This window comes from Dasypus novemcinctus, chromosome 13 (genome assembly GCF_030445035.2).
Source record: "Dasypus novemcinctus isolate mDasNov1 chromosome 13, mDasNov1.1.hap2, whole genome shotgun sequence".
In the NCBI taxonomy this organism is placed as follows: Eukaryota; Metazoa; Chordata; class Mammalia; order Cingulata; family Dasypodidae; genus Dasypus; species Dasypus novemcinctus.
Genome location: NC_080685.1, coordinates 114,027,143 through 114,047,072, shown reverse-complemented (window position 1 = coordinate 114,047,072; position 19,930 = coordinate 114,027,143). Strand labels below are relative to the sequence as shown.

Genomic DNA, 19,930 nt, shown 5'->3' with positions numbered 1-19,930 from the left:
TTTCCATCACGCAGAAACACCAGCTCCAAAGAAGGGCCATCTGTCATGGCAGTGAACCCCTTCTGCCATGACCATAGAACCCGTGGGTCTCTTTATCCCTCAAAAGAACCAATACCTGGGGTTGTATCTACCTTATCTGTCTCTTAGACTCTGTTCAGTTGTACATAGGGGTATTCCTTCTGACAACCTCCAGACTCTTTTTTAGAGACTCACAGCCTTATAATCTCATTTCTCCTTTCCATTTCCCCCTTACATTAGGTCAAACCGCTTCCCGAAGTCATATTATTATATGTAGACAGGTATATTCTGCTGTTCCACATTGAATCTTTAATTCAAGGTCATTTTCTAGTTGCTTCTTCAGCTGGTATGTGCTAGTGATCCCTCGGTGCCAGGGAGGCTCATCCCCGGGTGTCGTGTCCCACGCTGGGGGGAATGCATCACAGCTACACGCTGAGTTTGGCTGTGAGAGTGGCCACATTTGAGTAACATGAAGGCTGTCAGGAGGAAACCCCCAGGCACAATGCTACTCTAGGCCTTGTTCTTATTGCAGGTGCATAGGCTCAAAAGTGTAGCCATTAGTATCAAGAGCCCACTGTTGGGCCCTCCTTCCTTCCTGGTTCTTGCCGTTGCACCTGGAGGATTGCCGCTGCTCTCCCAGGGCCCACAACAGTGACCCCCCGGCCAGGAGCCCAGTACCCCCCTAGCTGTTGTTATTAATTGTTTCCACTATGAGTATATATAGACATTACCATATACCCTGGGCATATGCCCTGTATAACTCCCTGTCAACCATATATATCCTGTCAATAACATCCCATATCAGTATTCCTCTGCTGCCATTGTTGAACCACTCTGTGATCCAAAACTTCCCGTAAAGTGAATCCCAACATAATGTCAGCTTCAGAAGAGTCTTAGATCACCAAAATTCATATATACAATATACAGTATTTCCCCAGATCCACCATAAAACCTTTTCCCTTCCACAGCAATAATATTTTAACTTATTCATATCATATTTCCTGAAACTGATGTACAGATTCCGAAACTATAGTATTCAAACAAGGTAACATTTGTGCTTACTATGTGGTCCATACTTTAGGTTGTACAGTTTTCTAAATTTTTTAGTTATCCTATGTTTTGTCTTATGGTTTTCATTATTAGTCTGTCGTCCCCTATATGTTTTTGGTGTAATATTAGCTGTTTTATATTCATCCTCGTGTACTCTCACATAACTCCTCTTTTGCCCCCTTATTTACCTTTGTTCCATCCATTGCACGTCCATTTTCCCCTCCCCTTAGGGCCCACAACGCCTGCCAATCTAATGCCCTGGGAGCCGTCCTTTCTCACGAGAGATACAGTTCTCTCTATTCGACAGCATTAGTCTTCCCCAGGATATGGGTCCACCCCACCCAATGGTAGAACCCACCTTGGCAAAATGAGCCTTCAGCTATTCCCTCCGGAGTCCGTCCCACATCAGACCATACCCCCTGAGCGTCCTAACCAGGTAACCCTCCTACTTATACTTTGATACGTTTTACTCAACATTTAGTTCTCAATGAACTTCTGGCACTCTCCCATGTTTGTATGTTGCCCCTCCCTCCCACCTATTTCTTGGACCATATTACCCCTCTTCCCATCCCCAGCCCCCCTCAAACCCAGAAAACCCCACCCGAAGGTAACCCCTTGCCCCCATTTTGTCCCTTCTATGTGCTCATACTTACCCCCAGCTCATCACAGATTCCACCCCTACAGACATTAACTCACAGCCTTCCTCCATCCCCCAATTTCCAGTAAGCCACTTTTCCAGACTCTAGCTCTCTGAGGCAGTTAACTTATTTCATATCATTGAGGTCATATAGTATTTGTCCTTCAATGCCTGGGTTGCTTCACTCAACATAAGATTCTCAAGGTTCATCCATGTTATCACGTGCGATTGTAGTGTATTGGTTCTTACAGCTGAGTAGTATTCCATTGTGTGTATATACCACATTTTATTGATCCACTCATCTGTTGATGGACTTTTGGATTGATTCCAACTTTTGGCGATGGTGAACAATGCTGCTATGAACATTGGTGTACATATATCGGTTTGTGTCCTTGTTTTCAGATCTGATGGGTATATACCCAGCAGTGGTATTGCTGGGTCATATGGCAAATCTATGGATAATTTTTTGAGAAACTGCCAAACTGTCCTCCAGAATGGTTGGATCCTTCTGCATTCCCACCAGCAATGGATGAGTGTTCCCCTTTCTTCACATCCTCTCCAGCATTTGTATTCTACTGTTTTTTTCATGGCTGCCAATCTTATGGGAGTAAGATGGTATCTCATTGTAGTTTTGATTTGCATTTCCCTGATAGCTAGGGATTTGGAGCATTTTTTCATGTGCTTTTTAGCCATTTGTATTTCTTCTTTGGAGAAGTGTCTGTTTAAATCTTTTTCCCATTTTTTAAATGGGTTGTTTATCTTTTTGTTTTCGAGATCTATGAGTTCTTTATATATGCAAGTTATAAGTCTCTTATCAGATATATGGTTGCCAAATATTTTCTCCCATTGTGTGGGTTCCCCTTTTACTTTCTTGACAAACTCCTTTGAGGTGCAGAAGGCTTTAATTTTGAGGTAGTCCCATTTATCTATTTGTTCTTTTGCTGCTCGTGCTTTTGGTGTGATATTCATGAAGCCATTTCCTATTACAAGGTCCTGTAGATGTTTCCCTACAGTGCTTTCTAAGGTCTTTATGGTCTTGGCTCTTATATTTAGGTCTTTGATCCATCTTGAGTTGATCTTTGTATAAGGTGTGAGATGGTAATCCTCTTTCATTCTTCTACATATAGCTATCCAGTTCTCCAGGCACCATTTGTTGAATAGGCCATTCTCTCCCAGTTGTGAGGGTTTGGTGGCTTTATCGAATATTATATGGCTATATACATGAGGTTCTATATCTGAACTTTCAATTCGATTCCATTGGTCTGTGTGTCTCTCCTTATGCCAGTACCATGCTGTTTTCACTACTGTAGCTTTGTAGTATGTTTTGAAGTCAGGCAGTGTGATTCCTCCTATTTCGTTTTTCTTTTTCAATATGTCTTTGGCTATTCGGGGCCTCTTTTTATTCCAAATAAATTTCATAGTTAGTTTTTCTAGTTCCTTAAAGAAGGCTGTGTTGATTTTTACTGGGATTGCGTTGAATGTGTAGATCAGTTTTGGTAGGATAGACATCTTAATAATATTCAGTCTTCCTATCCATGAACAGGGAATATTCTTCCATTTATTTAGGTCTTCTTTGATTTCTTTGAACAATCTTGTATAGTTCTCGATGTATAAGTTTTTTACCTCTTTAGTTAAATTTATTCCTAAGTATTTGATTTTTTTATTTACTATTGTGAATGGTATTTGTTTCTTGATTTCCTCCTGATCTTGCTCATTATTGGTGTATAGAAATGCTACTGATTTTTGCGCATTGATCTTATAACCTGCGACTTTGCTAAACTCATTTATGAGTTCTAGGAGCTTTGTTGTAGATCTCTCAGGGTTTTCTATATATAGGATCATGTCATCTGCAAATAATGAAATTTTGACTTCTTCCCTTCCAATTTGAATGCCTTTTATATCTGGTTCTTGTCTCAGTGCTCGAGCCAGTACTTCCAAGACAATGTTAAATAGGAGCGGAGACAATGGGCATCCTTGTCTTGTTCCTGATTTTAGAGGGAAGGATTTCAGGATTTCGCCATTGTAAACAATGTTGGCTTTAGGTTTTTCATATATACTCTTTATCATGTTCAAAAAGTTTCCTTGTATTCCGATCTTTTGGAGTGTTTTTATTAGGAAGGGGTGCTGTATTTTGTCAAATGCCTTTTCTGCATCTATAGATATAATCATGTGGTTTTTTTCTCTCAATCTGTTTATATGGTGTATTACATTGATTGATTTTCTTATGTTGAACCATCCTTGCATACCTGGAATAAATCCCACTTGGTCATGGTGTATAATTCGTTTAATGTGTTGTTGAATACGATTAGCAAGTATTTTGTTAAGTATTTTTGCGTCTAGGTTCATTAGAGAAATTGGTCTGTAATTTTCCTTTCTTGTGGTGTCTTTGTTTGGCTTTGGTACTAGGGTAATGTTGGCATCATAGAAGGAATTAGGCAGTGTTCCTTCTGTTTCGATTTTTTGGAATAGTTTCAACAGGATTGGTGTTAGTTCTTTCCGGAATGTTTTGTAGAATTCACCTGTGAAGCCATCTGGCCCTGGGCTCTTCTTAGTTGGGAGATTTTTAATGACTGATTCTATCTCTTTGCTTATGATTGGTTTGTTAAGATCATCAATTTCTTCTTTCGTCAGTATGGGCTGCTTATGTATTTCTAGGAATTTGTCCATTTCCTCTAAATTGTCATTTTTGTTGGAATATAGTTTTTCAAAGTATCCTCTTATGATAGTCTTTATTTCTGTGGGGTCAGTGGTGATATCACCTTTCTCATTTCTTATTTTGTGTATTTGCATCTTTTCTCTTTTTTTCTTTGTTAGTCTCGCTAAAGGTTTGTCAATTTTGTTGATCTTCTCAAAAAACCAGCTCTTGGTCTTGTTTATTTTTTCAAGTGCTTTCTTATTTTCTATTTCATTTAGTTCTGCTCTTATCTTTGTTATTTCCTTCCTTCTTCTTCCTGTTGGGTTACTTTGTTGTTGTTTTTCTAATTCCTTCAAATGTGCAGTTAATTCTTCAATTTCTGCTCTTTCTTCTTTTTTGATATATGAATTTATGGCTATAAATTTCCCTCTCAGTACCACTTTTGCTGCATCCCATAAATTTTGGTATGTTGTGTTATCATTATCATTTGTTTCAAGGTAGTCATTGATTTCTTTTGAGATTTCCTCTTTGACCCACTGTTTTTCTAAGAGTGTGCTGTTTAATTTCCAAATTGTCGTGTGAAGTCTGGGTCTCTGTCCCTTGCAAATTTCCAGCTTGACTCCACTGTGGTCAGAGATATTGTTTTGTATGATTTCAATCTTTCTGAATTCATTAAGCCTTTCTTTGTGGCCTAGCATATGGTCAATCTTGGAGAATGTTCCATGTGCGTTTGAGAAAAATGTATATCCTGCTGTGTTTGGGTGTAATGATCTATATATGTCTATTAGATCCAGCTCTTCTAATATACTGTTCAAATGTTTTGTTTCTTTAGTGGTTCTCTTTTGAGATGTTCTGTCCAGAGTTGATAGTGGTGCATTAAAATCCCCCACTATAATTGTAGATGCATCTATTCTTTCACTTAGTTTTTCCAGCGTTTGCCTCACATATTTAGAGGCGCCCTTGTTAGGAACATAAATATTTATGATTGTTCGATCTTCTTGACAAATTGTCCCTTTCACTAAAATATAGTATCCTTCTTTGTCTCTCACAATTGTTTCGCATTTAAAGTCTATTTTGTCTGATATTAATATAGCTACTCCTGCCTTTTTTTGGTTGTTGTTTGCTTGTATGATTGTTTTCCAGCCATTCACTTTCAACCTCCATGAGTCTCTGGGTCTAAGATGTGTCTCTTGTAGGCAGCATATAGATGGGTCGTATTTCCTTATCCAGTGTCCCAGTCTGAATCTTTTGATAGGTGAGTTTAATCCGTTGACATTCAGTGTTATTACGTTTAGAGAGTTATTTATGGTAGCCATATTTTGGTTGGATTTGTGTTTGTTATATTTTGTTTGTATTATTTTATTTTCCCCTTCTATTTTTGTCTTTCTTGTTGCTTTTACACTCTCCTCCATCTCTGACTGTCCTGTTTTTTCCTTTCTTCCTGCAGAATTCCCTTAAGAATTTCTTGAAGGGGAGGTTTCTTGTTGATATACTCTTTCAGTTTCTGTTTATCTGTGAATATTTTGAACTCTCCATCATTTTTGAATGCTAGTTTAGCTGGATAGAGTATTCTTGGTTGGAAATTTTTTTCCTTTAGTACCTTGACTATATCATACCACTGCCTTCTTGCCTCCATCTTTTCAGATGAGAAATCAGCACTTAATCTTATGGAGTTTCCCTTGTATGTGATGGTTTTCTTTTCTCTTGCTGCTTTTAGAATTTTTTCTTTGTCTTGAGCATTGGATAATTTGACAAGTATATGTCTTGGGGTGGGCCTGTTGGGGTTTATGACCAGTGGAGTGTGCTGTGCTTCTTGGATATGTACATCTGTCTCTTTCAGTAGATTTGGGAAGTTTTCATTCATTATTTCCTGCAACACTCCTTCTGACCCCTTTCCCTTCTCTTCTCCTTCTGGAATGCCTATAATACGTATGTTTGAGCGTTTTGCGTTATCATTCAGGTCCCTAAGTCCTATCTGGATTTTTTCTACCTTTTTATTGACCACTTCTACTATCTGTTTGATTTCCAATGCACTGTCTTCCACATCACTAATTCTCTGCTCTGCCTCTTCTAGTCTGCTGATATTTGCTGCAAGTGTATTTTTGATTTCTTGAATTGTGGTGTTCATTTCCATCATATCTGTTATTTTTTTGCGCATGTCTTCAATTTCCCCTCCAAGTGTTGTCTTCACGCTGTTAACCTCTTTCATTACTTCATCAAATTTGTCGGTGATAAATGTTCTGAGATCTTTCATTGCTTGTGCTAAGTCCTGCCCCCCTTCCTGATTTTCAGTTTGTTGATTGGATTCAGCCATGTTTTCCTGATTACTGGTTTGGTTTGTAGATTTTTGTTGCTGTCTTGTCAACATTTTTTCTTGACGGCTTTAATCAGTTCCTTAGCTTCTTTGTCTAGTCTTGGAGATTAATTAGCTGTTGTTTTTGCGTAAGTGTTATATCTTCTCTTTGTCACTTTGCTCTTCTTATTCCAATTTCTTATTGCTAGTTAAGCTCACTTTAAAGGAAAGTATTAGTGCTGGGGAAAGTCAATTGTGTAAGGAAGGAAAAAGTGTGAAGTAGTATTGGTGATATATGTTTACAAAGCAATAATATGAGTTCTGGGAGGATGGAGGTTAGATCATGTAAATTGTGTAGAGTTATAGTAGTAGGAAAGTACCTATAATGAGGTAGACGACTGAATATGGGAGGAATGTGGTACGTACTAAGAGGCTATTGTTTTCGTGAGAGAGGGAAAGAGAAAAGAAAGGTAATAGTTTCAGGGACGAATACCAGATGGAAAACTAAACAAAGGTATTAGAAATTAAGAGTTAGACACTTTGTGGATCAAAGAAAGGGAGATGGAATATAGGAGAGATAGCAGATGGTGGAGGATATCAAGTTGTAGGGGAAAGGGGATAGTGTAGATAGGCTAAATCTATTCACAGAGAAATGAGGCAGTGGAGGGTGAGGAAACCCAGCAAATGTGAGGTATTTCCTGTAGGACCTATTGTATTGTTAAGGTAAAATAGTATAAGAAGAATATTGGGGACAAGAAAGAGAGGATTGAAAAAAAAAAAAAAAGAACAACAACAACAACAAGAAAGAAAAAAAACCCAAAAAAACCAAAGAACAGAAACCCCGCCGCCAGGCTCGGCTGGGCTCAGCTGGGCTCCGGTCCCCCGCCCGCCGCAGCTCGGCTGGGCTCGGCTGGGCTCGGCTTTCCCGCCTGCCGCCCAGCGCGGCACAGCGCGGCTCGGCTCTCCTGCTCGCCGCCCGGCGCGGCGCGGCTGGGCTCGGCCGAGCTCAGCTGGGCTCCGCCCCTCCGCCCGCCGCGGCTCAGCCGGACTCGGCTACCCTGGCTGCCGCCCGCCGGGGCTCCGCGCGGTGCTAGCTGCCTCGGCTCCACCTACCCAAGGAGGGAATCCTCCACACGTAGCTGGGATCTCCGTGTATATTTCACAGATGGATCCTCTCTGTTACCTTCCCTCCAAATCGATGTCCAGACACCTCTGGACCAGGAAAAATCCCAAAACAGCCGGTCCCAAAGAGTCTCCGACGCCTCCCAGCCGATTCCCCCCAGGAGCTAGTAACCGGGAAGTTCACTCAGCCGCCATCTTGCCTCCCCCTCCTGAAAAGTCCCAATTTATACCTTATAGACCAGTCCTTTCCGTTACCTTCCCACCAAATCGATGTCCAGACACTTCCTGCCCTGAAAAAATCCTGAAAAAGCCTGGTCCCAGAGAACCTCCAGCGGTGCCCAGCTGCCTCTTCCCAGGAGAGACGGCAAGGCAAGCTCACTCAGCCGCCATCTTGCCGGAAGTCTAATTTTTATTTTTAAAGAGGAACCTCTTAATAGCAATCTGCAAGTGCTCACTTATTTTCTAATGCTTTAAAAAATCGAATGTTGCCAATTGTTTGCTTAGGAATTTTTTTCTTTTCATTGAATTTTTCAAGCTTTTTTTTTTCAGGTTTCTGATAAACAACCATCTTATATTTACTTATAAAATCTCCCATTAACGTTTCATGCTGCAGAAGAAGAAAGTTCTATATTTTACCTTAACCATGGTGGAAAAATATCTGCTCATAGTTCAGATTTAGTGAACAGTTGGATATCATACTAACTACTATTTCCCTTAATCCATTTATCATTAAGAATTCCAAGAAGTAGTAAGAGAAATGAAATGTACTAAATACATTATTTTTACATAACTTAGTGAATGTATCTGATTGTGTGGTCTGTAAGTCACTGACAGTGCATGGTAGATACAAGCATTTTAGGAGAGAAAATAATGAAACAATTTTATTTCAAGTCATTTAATATGTTAGGAGTATAAAAGTAATTGCAATTTTAAAAACACCAGTATGCTCTTAATAGTGAATATTGCTTAAGGATAATGAGAAAATGTTTGTTTTAGTCACATCTCAGCAAATCAAGAAAATACTACAGATGAGATAGCACTGGCTTCTGATTTTTTTTTTTTTGTAAGTAAACACACAGACACCCCTTCAAAAATACAATGCCAATCTGGTTTGGCTGGAACAGGAATTCTCTGAGTGTCTGTGTGTTCTAGTAGCTGAAAAAGAACATGGTGAACTCAGAAATATAATATAAATAGCTAAAGACAAATCTTATTGGATTGAGAATTAATTCAGTCTTTGTTCCTAGTATGTGCTGTCTTACAAAAGAGTGTGATGAGTTATTGAAAAACTTTTTCTGTGTTTTTATGTAATTTGCAAGAAAGCAGTGACTTTTCTCATAAATTAATTAAGGCTTTTCTGTTATCAAAATAGGCATGAACTAATGTGTATAATGTTTTAGGTTGAAAGATATTGATTTTATTGTTAAATGGGTAGAATAATGCATTGGTGTAGCAAAAATGAGTATATCACACAATTAATATAAAGCCCTTAAAATCACCTTTGAAAGAAATAAGTACAAGCAATCTGTAACTTGCTTCTATCAGAAGACAGGGTTGAACCTTTCACATTATCAATAGCTTATAACATGAAAGAGCATTAATTACATAATTGATTTATGTAAGACCAAGCAGTAGGGCACAATTATCTTGTCAAGTTGACACAATAGTCTAACCATCACAAAGTTCTAACCTATCAGTAATTGCATGCACATTTAGAGATGCATCAGAGTAAAACAGTGTCCTGGCATGGAGATTTGGTTGCTATTGTAACATATAGCATTTTCTAAAAATAACTAAAATTATGACTCATAACATTATAATGTTGTTTAATAACATGCAGATTATGATGAGGACTTAACATGGACATTGAGAACATTACCAAATCTCTATTAATTCCATACAATTTAAAAATATTTATATGAATAACATTTTATCCATACAGATTCAACCTACAGAAGGTTAGGAAATTCCTTTTGATTTGAAAACACTTCCCATGCAACTGGTAACATATTAATAAATTTAATTATTCCTCACATCTCTCTTTTACAAGGAGTGATAAAAAATCCTCTGTGACTTTCCAGAGTCCCACTAGAAAATGCTGAATACAATTTGAATATATATTAAACTATTATTGAGGGTTTGTCTTGGATCAGACAAACTGCCAAGTCATCAGATTTGAATATTACATTTAATAGGAAACTGGGTCATAGTGAAACAACATTTGATTACTTATTATCCAAGGGTAGAGAAGAGATTTATTTTAAAAGTAAGCATTTTGTAAAATAATAAAGGATGATAAAGTCAATATAAACACCAAAAACTATATTCTGGTATGGTATAGAAATTTGTCTTATTGTCAGAATTCCAAATGGGAAAAAAAGTTTCTATTTTCAAACCATGACCAGTATGGTAATCCAAGGCAACTTCATTATTTTAATAAAAAGAAAATCATACTCTAGTTTTTTGCATGAATTCACTGTTTGATATGAAAGCTCTTAAAAATTATATATGTCTATCTATTCTTAGCATTGACTGCAACAAATAAAATTCATTTCTACAATCTTTCTATAGCATTCTACATTCATTAAACCTTTCTCCTACACATTTTCTTTCTCATTTAAAAAAGAATCAGTCATTTTACTTCAGTACTACACAATACTCCTTTTCCTTAACAAAGTACATCCTACATACTTTAGATACCTACCTCATACCCGCATACGATGAGTTATCAAAAACATCTGTGAATTATCTTCAAACATCCTAAATAACACGATTTTTCTTAAAATAAAGTTTGTCAAAGTAAGAAGTCAATTTTGCTAGACATAAATTTACATTTTAAATCATTTTAAATATCTAATGTTAACTTATTTTATTAGTAAACTTATATGAATTTAAGGAGAACATACCTGAATAGAATATAATTGTAGGTTTTTATTGTAGTTAACACTGATAGTTTAGGAGACATAGCTGTTATAGGGAATTAATTTCTTAAACAGTTTTCTGGAGGCAAGCAGGAGAGGTCTGGTTTATTATTATGGCTAAGCTACAATTTAACTGCAGGTTTATAAAAGCACCCATCACTTTTCTATTTTTCCTCCATTGCAGATATAAGGAACAATGTCAGGCTTTTAGTCAGTTTGCATTTGAAGTTGGTTGTTCATAATTTTAGACAATTACTACAATTGTTTAATTTGTCTAAAGCATAATCCTGGAAATTGGACAATGGTGCTAATGGATACTTATCTTTACTTACTGGACCTTCTGAAATTCAGCAATTTTATTCACTCCCCAACCCCAAGGATATAAATATGTTTTAATCATGATTTGGATACTGTCTACTGTTGCAATAGTATTATTAGAGGAAAAATAATTCCAAATTGGGGAATTCCCTTGGAATTTCAGAAAAAGAAAGGAACCTATTTTACAGGACAAATTATGCAAAATATGATTTATTTTGCAACTTTGTCATTGTTCTTATCAACTGCATTCCTCAGAATTAGTAGAAAGAGCTCCAGACTTAACCCATACCTCCCCCATAACTGCCCCAACTGGTATTGTTTGGGCAATGCCCCACCATTTAAATTGTATTCCAGGAAGAGTGTTAAGGAGGTCGAGGGGATTTTACATAAATAAGGTAGCCCTGGTATCTATTAGGGCTCATGTGCCCCATTTCTAATTGTCTGCAACTATATTACCAGATCTATTTTGCCCAAAGATGTGACCTGGGCAATTGGAAAAGCCTCTGCCATTTCCTGGGGCAGCCTTAACAGTCACCTTGAAAGGCACTTTGCTTTCTTAGAGGGCAAAGAGGCTTAGGGGGATGTTGCTGATCTTCCAGGAAGCTCTGGACTGTGTCCTTTCCACTGTGCAGGCTGTCCCCAGCAACTGCTGCACACAGGTGCAGACCCCAGCACCCAGGAGGCCAGAAGAGTCAGGGCCAGGAGCTCCAGGTATGCACTCAAGCTTGATAATTCATCTAAATGTTAAAACATTTGCATTTAAATCTAGAAATCTGTTGACATTGGAAGTGTTAAAAGTTCAGTTTCTTTAATTTCAGGTACCTCAAGAGTATGATTATGCATATAATTGTGTAATATTATTTAACTTTAAGCAATTTCAATGAAGTTCTTTAAGAATTTTCAGATTAATTTGGTATTAAGATCTGGAGGTAGGAATACATAGTAAACAAATAGACAAAAATAGAAAGCTTTTAGCTTCAATTAAAATCTTTAGTTGAGTCAGACACAAAACCACAGTAACACAGAAATACAAAAACTCACTAATTTGAATCATAATTTTGAACATTTTTAAAAAATTTGTGTTCTAACACAAAGACATAGAGATTGAATACATGGAATTCTGGGCCATTTTTCTTCTCTTTTACAATGTAAGTCCAATTGCAATATTTAAGAGACCCATTCTCTGGCCATTGTTACCAAGATTCTAATTTATACCAGGGCTAGGCTGTGTTACAAAAGAATAGTATATTTTTCTTTTCATTTATTCACCTCTAAATGTTTAAAATTATCTAAAACACATTTTACAAGGCTGCAGCAACTTTTGCTGTTAACATTTCCCATATTTGCAACTTTCAGCATGCTAAGACAAAGTGTACACAGAAGTAAACACAATCAGACTCAACTTGGTAAACAATGATTCCACTAACCAGTAAAATAAAATAAATCCAAAGAAACCTAAACCAATGTGGGACTCAAACCCATGACCAGACACTGGAACCAAAGTGGGCTTGAACTCATGACCAGAACCAAAATGAGACTCAAACCCACAGCCGGAATGTACTTCCATGACTGACTCTCAAGTACCTGGGACCAGTATCCAGTGGAATTAAATTGGGGATCAAACCCACAGACTTAGGACTAAGGTGGGATTCAACTCACAGTCTTAAAAACCAAGCAGGCCTAAGGTAGGACTCCAACCCATAATCCTAACCAAGCAACTGAGCTGGGCTATGGTGGGAATTGAAAACCCAATCTTAATGACCAAAAAACCCAGAACAGACAGGTTTCACATAGCCAGCCAGCAAGGAGAACAGATCTCAGGGAGCCTCAGTTCAGTCTACCTGAGCAAAATTGAGCCTATCATTTTATACTGTATGGGAAAAGCAGGCTAAAGGGGCTGAATAAAGATGGGTTTAAATGATGTTGGCTAATCAGATTGGGGGGAAGGCAGGTTAAGGGGTGTGGTTAGCAGAGCATGCTTTATTGCAAACCATACCTGGTCTTAAAATGGGAGCTTAGCATGTTCAGTGGCTATTGCTGGTCAACATCCTCCTTAGCAGGTGCTGCCAACAGAAATGAAGAAATAATTCTTCCTGCAGTGAAGTAAGTGTCTTCTCAATAAATATGATGAATAAACATGATGAGTTTGGAGCACAAACAAAATAAATGAAAACTTTTTCAAACCAGTAAGGGAGGGGCTACTTCCATGAAAAATGGGTTCATAAGTGACAGTTTCAGTGACAACAAAGGATTAAAAATAATTTATGGGAAATAATATGATTATTTTTCAAACAGATTTTTTAAAAAGTTAGAACACTTGGTTCTCTTAAACATGAGAGACATATACATCTGAATAAAGTACAGGAAATTATTGTGATAAAACACTGAATATCTGACCTCTAAGCCAATTACTCAGAAGGTAATCTTTTTACAATTTCTTAATAACAAATGGATAATCCCAGAAATTATTATTTTAACAGACAGAAAACCAAGTTTCCCTTTGCATGAATATACTGTTTCTTAAAAATCTTATAGACAAGCTCATTAAATATTAGCCTCCTTAAAGCATGAAAAATTAAACTGTTTTTCTGAAAACCATTTACAAATTTCCATATCCATTCAGGTTTTATCATATACTTTTCCCTTTCTTATTCTTTTTTTTTTTTTAAGAGTTTTTTTTTTTAATTCCCCCCTCCCCCAGTTGTCTGTTCTCTGTCTATTTGCTGCGTCTTGGTTCTTTGTCCGCTTCTGTTGTCGACAGCGGCATGGGAAGTGTGAGTGGCGCCATTTCTGGGCAGGCTGCACTTTCCTTCATGCTGGGCCGCTCTCCTTACGGGGCGCAGTCCTTGCGCATGGGGCTCCCCCACACGGGGGACACCCCTGCGTGGGGCGGCACTCCCTGCGCGCATCAGCACTGCGCGTGGGCCAGCTGCACACGGGTCAAGGAGGCCCAAGGTTTGAACCACAGACCTCCCATGTGGTAGATGGATGCCCTAACCACTGGGCCAAGTCTGTTTCCCATCTTATTCTTCAATGACCAACAGTTTTGCTTTAGTTTGTGATGGAATTACTTTTTTCTTTCTTTTTCCTGACAAAATGCACATTCTGCATAACTTATGTACATGACTTAGAATAAGTAATATTTTCATTTATCAAAAGGGCTTGAAATCTACCTTCAAGCTGACAAACTATAGAAAACAGAATTACCACTGAAATACCTTTGCCAGTACTGTGACTCAGTTTGGTTAAATTAAAACTTAACTTACTTTAACATTTTATACATCAAGTAGCACCTCTAAGAAATTGTTTAAAGAGGCTACTTTAGAATCATTATCTTTCTGAAGCTTCTAAATACCCATCATATGGGGGGGAGGAGTGGGTGAGGGGGAGGGGGGTATATGGGGACCTCATATTTTTTGAATGTAATATTTAAAAAATTAAGACAAAAAAATAAAAAATAAATAAATAAATACCCATCAAAGAATACACTCCACTACTTTATTTAAGACCAGGAAACTCTTTTCAAGTGAAAATTCCAAATGTTCTACCTTGGTTAATTTATATATTCCCCATTGGTCCACTGCAAACTTAAATCATCCTTGCTGAGATTCAACATTTACTGAGAAATAACTATGAATTAGATTCATAGTGTTATGCAAATAGGTATCAGGGGATTTTGCAGGAGTGGAGGAAGGAGATATAGACTGAGAAAAACTCATATTCAAGAAAATGTTCCAAAAGAAAATTACATAAGGACACCCAAAACAGAAAATCAGCTGTCTTATGGTGTACCAGAAACTTTGTACACCCCATTCCCCTAAAAAATAAAATAAAATGGAAAGAGTTATGAACTCACAAAGTACAATCTGGCATGAAACACAAGCAAGTCCAACAACATATGTGGAGAGCTATATCTGGGAAAGTCCAGGACAAATTAATTTACTGTGCATAAATAAATTACACTTACATTCTGACATAAAATTTAAAATGTATTATAACTGCTGTGAAGTGGGAAACATTATCAAACACTTTGTTCAGTTTGACCAAAGAATTTATTGCTAATTTTATTGCAAAGGAACATCACTGAAAATGTAATTACTCACAGTAGTATAGATGAGAAGGAATCCTTGTCAAGATGAGTTGAAGAAAAGCTGGCTCTCCTGAAGTTGAATTCACCAGTTAAGCAGGGCTCATTATGGGTATAATGCTTATGTGTCCTTCCTAAAGAAAAAATATATTTATAAAACATCTAGAAATAGAGTTATTCTTAAATGTGTACCTATCACAGAAGTGGCTCTATGAATTTTATTCAAGGAAGGAAGTGGATAGATAATAGATTTGCTCAACCTCTTTACATTCCAAAAGAAATATTGTTGGAAGGAAGATAAACTTGTTGCCTCATTTTAAGGTATATTTGTTTATTATAGTTGGTTTGTTTCTTTGATATCACCTATGAATAATTCCCTGAAACAGTGATGATATATCTCAAGATTAGTAGCATTCCTAATTTTTTCTGTCCCATATGATAAATTTAAGCAAACAGGATAGTATGAATGTGTCTGAGTCTAGTGTTCATTCTACATAATTTTGTAGGTACCTGAAAATCTGTGGTATATGAATCTAGATGCCAAAGATTGGAAATGTAAAGATAATAAATTGACCTAATGTAGGTAACCAAGATTAAGATATTTCTTGATCTCAATTTAAAAGGACAGCTAAGACATTTACAGGTAAAAGAGAGTTACAATTGCATTCTATAGAAATCTTTAAAATAAAATAAAGTAAAATAAAATAAAATGGTCCTAAAATCCAATGGAAAGTAGAGATCAACTGTGCAGTTTTATGATGAATACTTTCTGAAACATATTAACTTGGTATTATGAACCAGCTACATTACTTGCTGAACATTATAATATATTACTATGTATCATCTGTTTCACAATATATGAGGAATAAACAATTTTGCTCAGTATGGTATTCTCCACATTTTAAAACTGTGAAGTAAATACTTTTTGGATATCCTGAGGAATAAGAAACAGAGAATACCCTGAAATCTCTCTAATGGCCAAGGCTATTCTTCTACCAACCATGGTGGATTTTGAAGGTGAAGCTCTACAGTAAATTTAGCATAGTGAATCATAAGAATTTCTACAGTCTGGGATAAAGGGATATCCAATAAGATTAAGTGCTGATTTCTCACCAAAACCCATGGAGACAAGAAGACAGTGCTATGATATATTTAAGATACTGCAAGAGAAAAACTTATATCCAAAATTCTTATACCTAGCAAGATTATCTTTAAAAAATGAGGGCGAGTTTAGAATATTCACCGACAAACAGAAACTGAGAGAAGTTCTAACCAAGAGACCAGATTTTCAAGAAATACTAAAAGGTGTACTAGAACCTGAAAAAAAAAGACAGGGGAGAAAGGCCTGGAAGACAGTCTAGAAATGAAGATTATAATAAAAGTAACTAAAAGTGTCAAAAAGTAATGAAAATAAAACATGACAGAAAAAAACCAAATATGTAGGAATAAACTTAACTAAAGATGTAAAGCACTTGTATTCAGAAAACTACAGCTCATTGTTAAAAGAAATTTAAAAAGGACCCAAATAATTGGAAGAACATTCCATGATCACAGATTGGAAGACAAAACATCATTAAGATGTCAATTCCTGGGCTATGGTGTGGACCATCGACCATGAGGTACAGCGGTGCTCAGAGATATATTCACCAAGTGCAGTGAATGTCTCATGATGGAGGAGGTTGTTGTTATGGGGGGAGGAGTGGTGTGAGGGGAGTGGGGGGTATATGGGGACCTCATATTTTTTTAATGTAACATTAAAAAATAAATAAAGACAAAAAAGATGTCAATTCCATTCAAGTTGATATACAGATTCAATGCAATTCCAATAAAAATTCCACCAACATTTTAAAAATAATTTGAAAACACAATTATCAAACTTATTTGGAAAAGTAAGGAGTCCTGAATTGTTAGAAACATCTATAAAAGGAAAAGTGAGATTGGAGGACACTCATCTCTGGTATTTAAATCATATTACCTAGCTACAGTGGTAAAAAGAGCATGGTACTGGCATAAAGACAGACATATAGACCAATGGCCAAATTGATGGTTCAGAAACAGACCCTTACATATATAGTCAAGTGATTTTTGACTAGCCTGTCAAACCCACACAACTTGGGCAGAACAGTTCAATCAACATATGGTGCTGAGAGAAATGGATATCCTTAGCCAAAAGAAGTAAAGAAAACCCTTATCTTGCACCTTATCCAAAAATTATCTCAAAATGAATAAAAAATCTAAATATAAAAGCAAGAACCATAAAGTTTCTAGAGGAAAATGTAGGAAAATATCTTCAATGACCTGGTGGTAGGTGATGAATTCTTAAAGGAGATAAGACAAGGACTGAGATAGACTACTGATGTTTAATGTATGTAGAAGTTTTAATTAGTTTTAGTGTAAAAGTGTAGAAACGGACAGAGTTGATTACACATAGTTAAAATATAGTGAGTAACAGCTGGTTTATAAATGGGGATGTGGTTGAAATTGGTAGTCTAGGGATATAAATGCCAATTGACAGAATGCTAGAGAATAATCTAGGAACTGAACAACACAGTAAACCAAGAGGTGGATTGAGAATTGTGGTTGATGGTACAGATGCAAGAATGTCCTCTGTTAGCTAGCGCAAAAGTATATCACTACTGCAGGTAGTGGGAATGTGGAGAAGCATGGGAAAAATACATCTGGTATGACCTATGGACTGTGGTTAGCAGTAGTAATGTAATATTCTTGCATCTATGCTAAAGAAGTAGTCTGTTGATGATGGGGCAATATGGAAAATGTGTACCAAATGTACACTATGGATGTGGTAATAATCAGATTATGAGATAATCTGTAATAAATGTTCCACCACAGTGTAGTGTGTTGATATAGGGGTGTTGTTTGGGAATCCTGCACATGTGCATGATTGTTTTATAATTACAACTTCTGTCATAAAAATATATTTAAAAAGTAATAATAGGGCCAGTTGGGCAAAAAATACACCAAATATAAGATAAGGACTATAATTAGTAGTAAGATTTTGACAATATTCTTTCATAATTTTTAACAAATGTCTCATGACAATTCAAGGTATTGGTGGAGGGTAGATGTATGGGATCCCTGAATAAGGTTATGCATGTTTGCTCTTTAAATTCACAATTTTTACTATATATTTATTGTTTATGTATATTCATATATAAATGATATAAAATAATAACAGGGTGAGTAGGGGGAAAATATGTTGATTAGTAGTAATATTTTGAGGATGGTCATTTATCATTAGCTAAAAATGTTTAACAGTGCAAGGTATTAGTAGTAGGGAGAGGTATGAGAGTCCAGTATGATGTTACATATGCTTGTTTTATAAGTTCACAACGATTACTATACACTTATTGTTTATGTATGTTTATATATGAGTGATACACTTCAATAAATTAAATAAAGAATAAACTTGCAAAAAATAAAATAAATAGTAAATAATAATAATAATACTTGTGCTTTGAGTATAAAGGTGAATAAACTATTGCCTAACACAAGATCCTGAAGTTGCTTCCCTGTGTTTACTTCTAAGAGCTATATAGTTCTGTTTCTTATATTTAGGTCTTTGTTGCATTATGATTTGGTTGCTGTATATGGTGAGAAGTAGGGAACCACCTTCATCCATTTGTACATAGACATCAAGTTTTCCCAAGGCCATTTTTTAGAGAAACTATTATATCCCCATTGAGGGGACCAACAGTTGGCAATAAATATGAAGCCTGACAATTGAACACTCAATTCAATTTCAATGGTCAGTATGTCTCTCCTTATGCCAGTACCATGCTGTTTTGATTATGATGGCTGTGTAATAATTTTTAAGATTGGGAAATGTGAGTCAAGAAACTTCATTTTTGTTTTTCAAGATGGTTTTGGCTATTGAGGAAACACTCTTCCATATAAATTTGATGATTGTCTTTCCCATTTCAGCAAAGAAAGTTGTTGGATTTTATTGGGATTGCACTGAATTACTTTAGGTGAAGTGTTTAAAAATGTTCCAGGGTTGAATGTGATGTTCCATCAAGAGCTAGTTATTTTTCTTTAATGTAGGAATTATTAGTGGAATTTTATTTATAGTAGCAAAGCCTACATATTTAACATAACACAAAAGGACAAGTATTAAAACAATATTGGGTGGCAGACTTGGCCCAGTGGTTAGGGCGTCCGTCTATCACATGGGAGGTCCGCAGTTCAAACCCCAGGCCTCCTTGACCCATGTGGAGCTGGCCCATGCACAGTGCTGATGCACACAAGGAGTGCTGTGCCACACAGGGATGTCCCCCGCTTAGGGGAGCCCCACCGTGCAAGGAGTGTGCCCTGTAAGGAGAGCCACCCAGCGCTAAAGTAAGTGCAGCCTGCCCAGGCATGGCACCACACACACGGAGAGCTGACACAGCAAGATGATGCAACAAAAAAAGAAACACAGATTCCCATGCCACTGACAACAGAAGTGGACAAAGAAGACGCAGCAAATAGACACGGAGAACAGACAAACGGGGTGGGGGGGAAGGGGAGAGAAATAAATAAATCTTAAAAAAAACAATATTGGTATTTCTCAAACTGATCTAACTGATTTAAATGTGTGAAAATTTTCTGGATGAATAAATTCAATTGCTCAGAAAAATCTGAAGAGAAGAAAATGAAAACAATATATTGTAATGCCTAAACTACAAGGGCTGTGAATAAATATCAACTCTAAATTTGTTTAGATTTTATTCCAGTATAAACAAAACTCATTATTAAGGACCACGCATAATAATAATCATGACATGATGGACATAAAACAGTATATATCATGTAATGTATTCTTATTTACATTACATGTACAAAAATTAGT

General features: G+C 36.7%; 1 long non-coding RNA gene across 1 annotated transcript in view; it reads left to right on the top strand.

The window, feature by feature from the left end:
- LOC139436316 (uncharacterized) overlaps positions 1-19,930 on the top strand; it is a 272,961-nt gene that overhangs the window by 211,697 nt on the left and 41,334 nt on the right. The gene's annotated exons all lie outside the window — the stretch shown is intronic.